Raw genomic sequence first — 10,807 nt, 5'->3', positions numbered from 1 at the left:
TGTCTTCAAATCAAAGGGGGGGGGGAATCAAGGGCTGCAAACTTTTCAAGGGGCCGCACGCCAGTAGGAACAAAATGGGGGCAAACTTTGCACAGTAGACTAGTTTCTACACATGCCTTGCCCTCCCTATGCTCCTTCCAGACAAGCAAGAGCTATTTTCGGAGTTCAAGAACACATTCCAGCCAGGCCAAAAACACTCAAGGATAGTGAGGGGTTTGAGTCCTGAGGGCCAACGGTCTAGTTTTCTCTTGTACAGGCTCTGGTAAACTCTAGGTTAGATTGTGGAAATGTGTTATACGTGGGGCTGCCTTTGAAGACAGTTTGGAAATGTCCCCTCAGACTTCCATGACATAGGTCATCCCCTAAAAGCAGGGATAGGGAATGTCTATCCCTGCTGAACTCTCTGTTTGGTCCTTAGAGCTCTCCCAAGAATGCAAATCTCACTGCCCCCAAGTGGGTTTCCCCTGGCTGGATTGTGTCCTTGAACTTCGCTTGCCTGGATGAATCTCCAGTTGAGATTCCTGCATTGCAGGGAGTTGGGCTAGGTGACTTTCAGGGTCCCTTCCAACTCTATGGTTCTATGAGGACAAAAAGAGATGCATTGAAACCAGCCGCCTAAACCAGAGTAACATTTGCATAATCACCCGCCCACTTTTGCCTCTGGCCCTGCCTGCCATTGGCATGTGGCCCTTGGAAGGTCTCTCAGAAGAGAAGGCTGTCCTCGGGCAGTAAAAAGTTCCCCACTCCTGCTTTTCAGACAAAATAAAATGAAAATAAGGATTGTGTAGGTCCGACAAGGGATGGATGGATTCTTCTTCATGAAGACAGCCCGAATTGCACAGCTCCTGAAGTGGTTGGAGTCAAGGCCATAGGTCTCAATGTCTCCTTGGCAGCGACCAGCTGAGGTCACAATAGCTCCATCCCCACCACAGCCCTCAGCCCCAGTGGTGGTAGCCACACGGGGAAATCTGGAGAAAGGGGAGAAGGGCATCTCCCAGAAAGAGGGGGTGAGCCCCCTGGAATGGGGAACTGGGCCTCCGGAAGGAAGCTGCAGGCAACAGGCGATGAAGAACCTAAGTCGGAGAAACCAGACAGGGGAAGTCAGGGGTTGATGAAGTTCTTTCGGAGAGGCCAATGGGCAGTGAGTATTGGGGTATGGAAGTGGCATTGCAGGGCCGTTGGGTCTCAAGGGCCTTCTTTGTGTGCCTCCTCCTTGAGAGGTCTGGAGGGTGGAAACACAAGAACGGGGCCTTCTCTGCAGTGGCTCCCTGTGTGTGGGATTCTTTCCTCAGAGAAGTTTGCCTTCTTTATACACCTGTAGGCACCCGGCAAAAACGTTCCTTTTTAACCAGGCCTTTGTTTGATCTCATTGACATCGTATGCCCTTTTCAAATGTGGTGGGGTTTTCTTTTGCGGGGGGAGCATGTTATTGAGTTGTTGTTTTTCTTTTGATTATATTTTTGTGGTTTTATATTTTGATTTTGTTCTGTGAACCGCCCTGAGACCTCAAGGTATAGGGTGGTATATAAATTCAATAACAATAACAATAAATAGCTTCTTAGGCCACATTCTCACCCTAGATCAGGCATGCCCAAAGTCTGTTTCAGGGGCCCGTCGGTTGGTTTAATCCGGCGCCTTTAGCAGTTTATTTCCTGTGGTAAAATCCTAAAAAAAACCTCAACAACTCAACCCTAAAAAAAGGTCAACAACTTTGTTTGGCCCTCTGGTTGGCCCTCACAGCCCTTCCCTTCATCAAATCTGGCCCTCTTTGAAAAAGTTTGGACACCACTGCCCTAGATTAACATGCCCTCCAACATTCCTCAGATGAAAACATTTCTCACTGCCCCATAACTGGCACAGGGGCACCATCTAAAGGGGAACCAGGGGTCTGAGGGCCCCTGAAAATTCCAAAGGAGGGGGTCGGCCCCTCTCAAAATTAACCCAGGGGCCGTGTCTGTGTGCCATGTGGTGTGCTTGCATCACACATACAAGCTGCGGGGCAAGTGCAACACATCAGCATGTTGCGGGGTCTGCACACATAGGACATGCTTGCATCATGCAGCCCCGCTCCCTCAATCATGGGGGCAAGGGGGCATGCTTGACTGATGCGCCTCCACCGTCCTGAGGAATACCCCTTAATTCTGATTTCATTTATTCTTTGCTAGATTTACAAAAAAGGAAAAGCACACACACACACACACACACACCAATAAATTAATTTTAGAAAGGGGCAAGAAATTTGTGATTGCGGAGATGCACAATTGAACACTGGTCTTCTTCATAGGAAGTATGAAGCAACAATACTAATGGTGAATTTAGTATTTTGCATTAAATCGGGTCCTCCCTCAAAAGGGCATGTATTGTGGTGAGACCTGGAAACCGACACCCTGGGTTGTGGGTGGGTCCGATTGGATAGCCACAACACCCATTGGATGTCCCTCATGCTGGGTTCAATCGGACCAATGGGGCGCAGTCTAAACGGATCGTGGGACCTATTTATACCCATGCATGTGACCCTGAGCTTCCTCTTTCAGCGCATGCATTAGGAACACCCCCCACCTCTCCCTATATTTAGGGCTTGCGGTTGACCTTGCTATGCCGTCGTGTGTTGCCTGCTTTGGGGCAGGGGCACGGCAGGAATTTCCCCACTTGGCTGATTGGCTGTTGCCATTTGGGTTTCGCCTGCCGCGTAGCAAATCGTCACAACTTGTAAGGTTGCGGATAGGCTCTGGTTCGGGTGATAGGGATGGGAGAACGCTCTCGCCATCCCTATGTGAAGGGTATTCCATTAAAGGAACCCAGGGACTCGATGGTTTGGTCAACCCCTGAGAGGGGGTTGTGCCCGTGCCTGAGTCCAGGGGGACATTTGGGTGGCAGAGATAGCCTGCTCCCGGCTTTCCGCTTACCCAGGTGTTCACCCTTGGCTGACCTATGCTGGAACCCTGGGTTAGCGCTACCTGCATGGCAGGGAGCTAGTCGAACCACAGCCTATGCAACCACTCACTTTCTGTAATCAGTAAAGTTGTGGCCTAAATTCTGCCAAAAACCAAACCAAATATTTTAGTCATGTGTGAATTCTTTAGGGGGGGAGGTTTCTGGGTCTGAACACACACACACACACACACACACCTTTAAATGAAGATCTTTAACAGAAAATGCATAAACATTAGAAGCATGAGAACATATCATTTAATTTTTGAAGCACATTTGTCAGGAGGACCCAAGTCAATATTTTTCTTTTTCTTTTCTCTTGCTGCAATTTGTCTGCTTTGAGTTAAACTGAATTTCACTAGAGGCTGCAATTTGTTGTTAAAGAGAAGGTCAAAATGCATTTATTGGGCTATGCTATGCACACATTTACATGAAGGTGACTCCCATTCATATTATTTCGAGTTAAAAACACCACTTCCTTAACACCCATTGCTCACCTCAAGGCTTGAGAAGTGTATTGTGTGTAAAATGAAGTGGAATGGTTTCGTTTTCAAATTAGGCCACACTCAATCGTATGTAGTTCATTCACCTTCTTATAACAGCACAGTGATTTTGTAAAAACTGAAATGATTGCTTCATACTCTGACAATTACATACACTTTTCAATCATACCATGAAAAAGAGAGAAGCCACTAGAACAGCATACCTGAAGGAGTGTCTCCCCCCCATGATTCAGCCTGAACACAGAGGTCCTCCTCCGAGGGTATTCTGCCGTTCCCTCACTGTGAGAAGTGAGTTACAGGGAACCATGCAGATGGCCTTCTCGGTAGTAGCACCCAACCTGTGGAACACCCTCCCTTCAGATGTCAAGGAGATAAAGAACTACAGTGGTGCCCCGCTAGACGAAAATAATTCGTTCTACGAGTGTCTTCGTAGAGCGAATTTTTCGTCTAGCGAAGCGGCAATGCAGCGCGGAGGTTTTCGCGCCGAAATTTTTTTTCCGTCTTGCGAGGCAGCCCCATTGACTTTTTCATCTTGCGGGGCAGCCTTCCGCTAGCGAATGCCGTTCGTCTAGCGAGTTTTTGGTCTAGCAAGGCATTCGTCTAGCGGGCACCACTGTACACAACTTTTAGAATACACCTGTATTTTAGAATACTTCCTGTATCGGGAAGTTTTTAACATTTGACATTTTATTATTTTATATATTTTGCTGGAAGCTGCCCAGAGTGGCTGGTGAAACCAAGATGGTTGGGGTATTATTATTATTTATTATTATTATTATTATTGACAGAGTCAAACCCATCCATGAATGTGGCCTAGCATTAGGCATCTCATACTTTCAAAACCTTTCTTGATATGACCATTATGGACGCATGGATAGTGTCATTATACAGTTTAGCCACTGGATGGCGCTGAACATGCCCCCCCCCCATTTGTCTATTTCCATTTAGCCACCAGGATTTCAGCTCTGAATGGAAACAAGGATGTCAAATACCTTGCAATTTGCTAATGTTCTTGATTGCCTCTCTCCACTCCACCTAAAAAAGGGAGGCATTTCACCTCGAGCTTTTTGTTCCAGCCCAAAGAAATATCGCTTGCCCCTAGCGAGATACTACCAAGACCTGGACCCCATTCGAAAGGAGATGCTGTCTTCCTGGGGACGTAGAGGTGCCCGTCTCCGCCGGCGGCTCAGAGATCTTGTCCTCCACTGTCCTCTTTAACTCTGTGGGTGGCCGGAGATGGGGGCGAACGCGAAGAAACTACAGGTATCACCGCCTGATGGGGAACCTCGTCTCTTCCATGGTGGCAGAAGAAGACCTGCCTCCCCCCACGTGGTATGAGGTCCCAAGAGACGACGCTGTGGGTCCACCTCCCCCTCCTCCCCTCCGATACCTGGCTAACGGCATGATCATGGCAGAAGGGCATCCCTTGGCCCACCTCAACCTTGACCATGGCACCCAGAGGGGAGAATAAAATGAAACACCTGGTAGAAGCATCTCATGGCGTGCCTTTATGTCTCCTTATTCCAGCCATGACTATGTCAGTTGTGAAAAACAGAAACGCATATTGTTAAAGGTTTGGAGGATCAGTCTAGATGATAACCATGGGTCCCTTCTAGCCTTTGATCCTCTTCCCAGAGAGGTTCAAAATAGGATGCTGAACTGATCTCCAGCCCCATTGCTCAGCCTGAGACCCAGTTCCGAGGGCCTTCTGGCGATTCCCTATTGAGAGGTTACCGGGAGCCAGGCAGAGGGCCTTCTTGGTAGTGGCACCAGCCCCATGGAACATCCTCCCATCAGATGTCAAACAGATTAACAACTGGCTTTTAGAAGACATTTGAATGCAGCCCTGCACAGGGAAGTTGTTAATTTACTGGAAGTTGCCTAGAGTGGCTTGGACAAACCAGTCAGATGTGTGGCATCATCATATAGATATTTTTGTTGTTGTTCAGTCGTTCAGTGTGTCGACTCTTCGTGACCCCATGGACCAGAGCACGCCAGGCACCCCTATCCTCCACTACCTCCCGCAGTTTGGCCAAACTCATGCCAGTAACTTCAAGAACACTGTCCAACCATCTCATCCTCTGTCGTCCCCTTCTCCTTATATAGATATGGGAAGACTTATTTGTTAGCTAATGGCCCGAGCTGCTCAGCTAAGTATCCATCATCAGCATCTTAAAAATGAGCCCCTTTTCCACCTCACCTGGTGATACGCCACTCATACTAGGATGGAGGAAAGTACGCCAAGCGTTAGAGTTGACCTTCATTCGAAGGACACTCAACCCTGGGTAAACGCAGTGGGGTGCACAAAAATATATGCAATTGAATATATTTTGAATATATATTTTAATGAAAGTCGGGGCCAAAGTGTTTGGAAGCAATACATGCCTAACTGCTGTGCACCACGGACAAGTCTACAAGCCCTCACCATATTAGGGGTGGCTTAGGACAGTGGATGCTTATTCTACTAGCAGTTTGTTGGCAGTTATAGAAAGAAACATAAAAGAAATAGGATTATTTCATCAGTAGACGGTGGTGGGTGGAGCAGGACCCTGCTGAGGTGGGACTTTTATAATCTGTGAAACTCTTCTTTTTTCCTAAAATAAACTAAGGGGGACTTGGGAAAACAAAACAAAACTCCTTTCTTAATTAAGCAGAGGATCACCTGTCCAGGGATATTCTTTGACCCAGGAGATCGCTTGCTCTTAATTAGGTCTATGAGCTACTAGCTCCCAGTCCTGTTTTTTTTTTTTTTTAAAGAAGTTCACCACAAAGTTTAATTGGGCAATTTCTTAAGGGAATGAGGATCTTAGACCAAAGTTTTGTAGCTCATTACTAATTATATTCTCAAGGTGCAACATCCAGCATAGTTCAATGGAAGTTACTACTCCAGTGATTCCAGAAAGGTGGACATTTCAACCGTAGATCATGGGGTCAAGCAGAGATTCTGAGCTGAATCTGAGCACCTTTGATTTCCTGAACTGGAGTCGAACACCATTTACACACCATTTACAGCCTCGGTCCAGTATACCAGAAGGAGCGTCTCCACCCCCATCGTTCAACCTGGACACTGAGGTCCAGCTCTGAGGGCCTTCTGGCGGTTCCCTCCCTGCGAGAAGCGAGGTTACAGGGAACCAGGCAGGGCCTTCTCGGTAGTGGCGCCCGCCCTGTGAAATGCCCTCCCATCAGATGTGAAGGAAATAAACAACTATCTGACTTTTAGAAGACATCTGAAGGCAGCCCTGTTTAGGGAAGTTTTTAATGTTTGCTTTTTATCATATTATTATTATTATTATTATTATTATTATTATTATTATTCTGTTGGGAGCCGCCCAGAGTGGCTGAGGAAACCCAGCCAGATGGGTGGGGTATAAATAATAAAATATTATTATAAATTATTATACCCCAATGGATACATCAATGCAAGGTGTAAAAGTATTGAATGTTGAAGACGATGGACCATAAGGCCATATTGCTGATGTAACACAAAGGACTGTTGTGTGTGGAACCAGTGGCACCAGTATGGCACAAGGGCATCCCAAAATAACTTCATCCCATTAGTGGCAGTCAACCACAATGTCTTTCCTCTTTTTTTTTAAACCAGTGGTGCATTGCAGAGCAAAGCGCTAGATGGTTCATCATGGATATCAATGACTATGTACCACAATGACTATGTTCTCCCTCTACTGTTCTAGGCCTTATGCCTCTGAAAATACCACATCCTTTGCTCACATTCTGCTTTCAGGCTTCTGGTTTGCCACTGTGAAGAACAGGGTTCTGGACTAAATTGGCCTTTGGCTTGATCTAGCAGGGCTTTTCTTAGTTTCTTGCGTCGTTCTGGCCACCATCTTTATTTCCCAGAGTGCTTTGCCTCTGGGACCGCATGGAATTCTGTGAAACTATGATGGAGGACACAGCTCTCTGGAGCTTGGCACTGCAGCCTTCTCAGCTCTGTCACAGAGTTAAAACTCCAGTTCTCGAGCATCTTCAAGCCTACACAATAAACTGTGCGGCCCGCCATGAATATTTCTCCTGGTTTCATACCCTATGGGGCAGTGTATTTACCATGCCGTAAGCTGGGCAAAGTACTCATGAAATGCTGGATTCCTAGCCAAACCAAATGCCAATCTGATCTTAAAACACATTATCTCTCAATCCAATCTACCTCACAGGGGTGTTATGAATACATAATGCAGAGGGGGAGAAAAGAAGCATGCATCCTTGAAGGAAGGGATAGCTATATACAGGTGAAACTCAACAAATTAGAATATTGGAAAAGTCCATTTATGTAAGCAATTGTTTTCATTAGCTACTGGAGTATAATATATGAGATAGACCATGACATGCAAAGCGAGATATGTCAAGCCTTTGCTTGTTATAATTGTGATGATTATGGCATACAGCTAATGAAAACCCCAAAGCTGAGATTGTTAATTTGGGGTTCTCATCAGCTGTACGCCATAATCATCGCAATTACAGTATAACAAATCAAGGTTTGACATATCTCGCTTTGCATGTCACGAGTCTATCTCATATATTAGTTTACTTTTTAAGTTGAATTACTGAAAGAATGAACCTTTCCACGATATTCTAATTTTTCGAGTTTCACCTGTATGTAATATTTAATATTTTCATGGAACTGTAGCTAAAGGGCTCTGATCGCTTGGATGTAGGGAGCAATAAGTTTATCATGTCAACATCTCAGGCCAATGAATCCTAGATTAGCTTTACGTACTTCATCTTTTTTCCACAGCCACTTTTCTATTGGGATTTCTGCCCCTGGAGAATTGCTTCCTTTAAACACTTCTGAAATCAGGGAAACGATCCACACCGAAGCATTAAGAAGCTGGTGCTGAGCCCCATCCCAATCCCTCTGTCTGTGTCTCTCGCATGCACACAGTTCATCATCATCTTCTCTTTTGTCAAGACGTCACCTTGCCTCCCATCCTGCTCACCCAGCCTCTGTGATGGAAGAGAATACAGCTTCTGAGGGGTGATTTCGGCTTTGAGCACTTGGGTAGGTATGTGGAAATGCTACGGTTCCCTCTAGTGTGACCCACCCTGGCTGGCGATCAACCCTGGAGTTTATGGGGAATCTTGAAATGACCCACTCCCACTCAATCCTTTCTTTACAACACGGTAAGAAAACTCTTACCATGTCGATGGATTGGTAGAACAATATTGTGACCTTGGTTCCGTGAGGCAGAATTGTTATTTTGCCTTTACTCAGAAAGAGATATACAGTTTACTAAGATGACTAAAAAAACAATCCATTAAAAATATATAGCAATAAAAGCAGACTTGTAGAACGATAGACATAACAAAATGATCAAAATAGCTAAAACCAACATTTTTTAAGTGTAAATGTACATAAAATCAGGTTTGGCTTGCACAAATCCAAAGGTTCTTAGCAAGCGTTGAAACAGTGCGATGAAAGTACCTGCCTAATATCAATAGGAAGCCTCACAAATATGGAATGAACATTATGCAACATTTGTCAAGTGCCTGTTCCACAAAGGTTTTTAAGGAGTACAAACTAGCACATAACTATTCCATCGTCTCTTTCTGCTCTGATCTTTCTGTGTGAAAGGAGAGAATGAGAGGAGGGAGGAGAATGACATACAGATTTATTTGCGGTTCTCAAGCAGAGGACACAATATGCATATAATGCATACCTGAAGGAGCGTCTCCACTCCCATCTTTCAGCCCGGACACTGAGATCCAGCGCCGAGGGCCTTCTGGCGGTTCCCTCACTGCGAGAAGCAAAGTTACAGGGAACCAGGCAGAGGGCCTTCTCGGTAGTGGCGCCCGCCCTGTGGAACGCCCTCCCATCAGAGGTCAAGGAGATAAACAACTACCTTATATTCAGAAGACATCGGAAGGGCAGCCGTGTTCAGGGAAGTTTTTAATCTGTGACATTTTAATGTATCCTAATATCTGTTGGAAGCCACCCAGAGTGGGTGGGAAAACCCAGCCAGATGGGCGGGGTACAAATAAATTATTATTATTATTATTATTATTATTATTATTATTATTATTATTTATTATTATTATTATTATTATTATTATTAACATTTAATTCATAAAACAATGCAATCCCAGATCACCTGTAGCTTTCTCTCTTAGGAGCATAGGGATCTCTCTTATACTCAGTCGGGCTATTGGTCATTTAAACTCAGTATTGGCTACACGAAGGAAGAAGCTCTCTATCTCAAGATACTGGGGATTGAACTTGAGACATTCTGCACGTAAGGCAGATGGTTATATCGCTGAGTGTGGCCCTTCCCTTAAATGTACATAACAGAATTGCATGTATCTTTGTTTCTCATCCCAAACACGCACAGGTAAAATGCAGGTCTGCCTGCTTACCCTGGGCTCTATTCACACAGCGCACTGAGTTGCATAAGTGCAGATATAGAAAGCACATCTGAATAAACAAAAACGAAAGAAATAATACCATTCCAATATGCATAGAAATATTATGCATCTGCTAACACATTTACTGGCACACTGACAAAAAAGAGCCACATTTACTTGATCAAAGAGCTTTCCAGGGGCAGTACAAATAAAATAGTAGATTAAACACAGCAAAAAACTATATATATATATATATATATATATATATATATATATATATATATATATATATATGCACCATGCTATAGCATACAGCCCCCCCCCCTGTTTGAGGTAAGGGATTATAATGGGCAATATGATATATATTTCATTGGAGTGTAGTAATGACATGCCCTGCCCTGCTAGAAGCTCCTCACACCATCATTTAAGGGTAATGGCATGATTTCTCCTTTTTTTGAAATCATTTTTATTTGGTTTTACAAATGCAAAGTTATCCAAATATATATCCATAAGCAGAGATTCCTCTGAATCTCAGGAATTCCCCCCCATCCCCTCCATGGGGTCCAATTTTAAAAATTTAATACTGCATATTCTTTGATACTCCAACTTTTATATCAATCCATAATTATCCATGTTAATTGTCACACAACTGAAATCTAAATTCCGCTAATGTTTCCATCTGCTTACAGTGGTCTCCTATATAGCTTATAATTCCCCCCCATTCTTTTATAAAGTTTTTTATCCTTTTGGCTGAGGTAATGCTATTGATTTCAATGGGATGAACATCTGCAGAGGTGTACTTAGAGTCAGAGTGTAAAATATGAGAGCCAGTGTGGTGTAGTGGTTAAGAGCGGTAGTCTCGTAATCTGGGGAACCGGGTTCGTGTCTCCGCTCCTCCACATGCAGCTGCTGGGTGACCTTGGGCTAGTCACACTTCTTTGAAGTCTCTCAGCCCCACTCACCTCACAAAGTGTTTTCTGTGGGGGAGGAAGGGAAAGGAGAATGTTAGCCACTTTGAG

At 44.7% G+C, this 10,807-nt stretch overlaps 1 long non-coding RNA gene across 1 annotated transcript; it reads left to right on the top strand.

The window, feature by feature from the left end:
• The first annotated feature begins 942 nt into the window (after nucleotides 1–942).
• LOC117058790 lies at nucleotides 943–4,932 on the top strand. Its single transcript, XR_004427880.1, has 2 exons — nucleotides 943–1,141; nucleotides 4,511–4,932. It is a non-coding gene; the product is annotated as an uncharacterized LOC117058790 (long non-coding RNA).
• The last annotated feature ends 5,875 nt before the right edge of the window (nucleotides 4,933–10,807 follow it).

Source organism: Lacerta agilis, chromosome 14, assembly GCF_009819535.1.
Source record: "Lacerta agilis isolate rLacAgi1 chromosome 14, rLacAgi1.pri, whole genome shotgun sequence".
Lineage (NCBI taxonomy): Eukaryota > Metazoa > Chordata > Lepidosauria > Squamata > Lacertidae > Lacerta > Lacerta agilis.
This window is presented reverse-complemented; position numbering and strand designations above follow the sequence as displayed.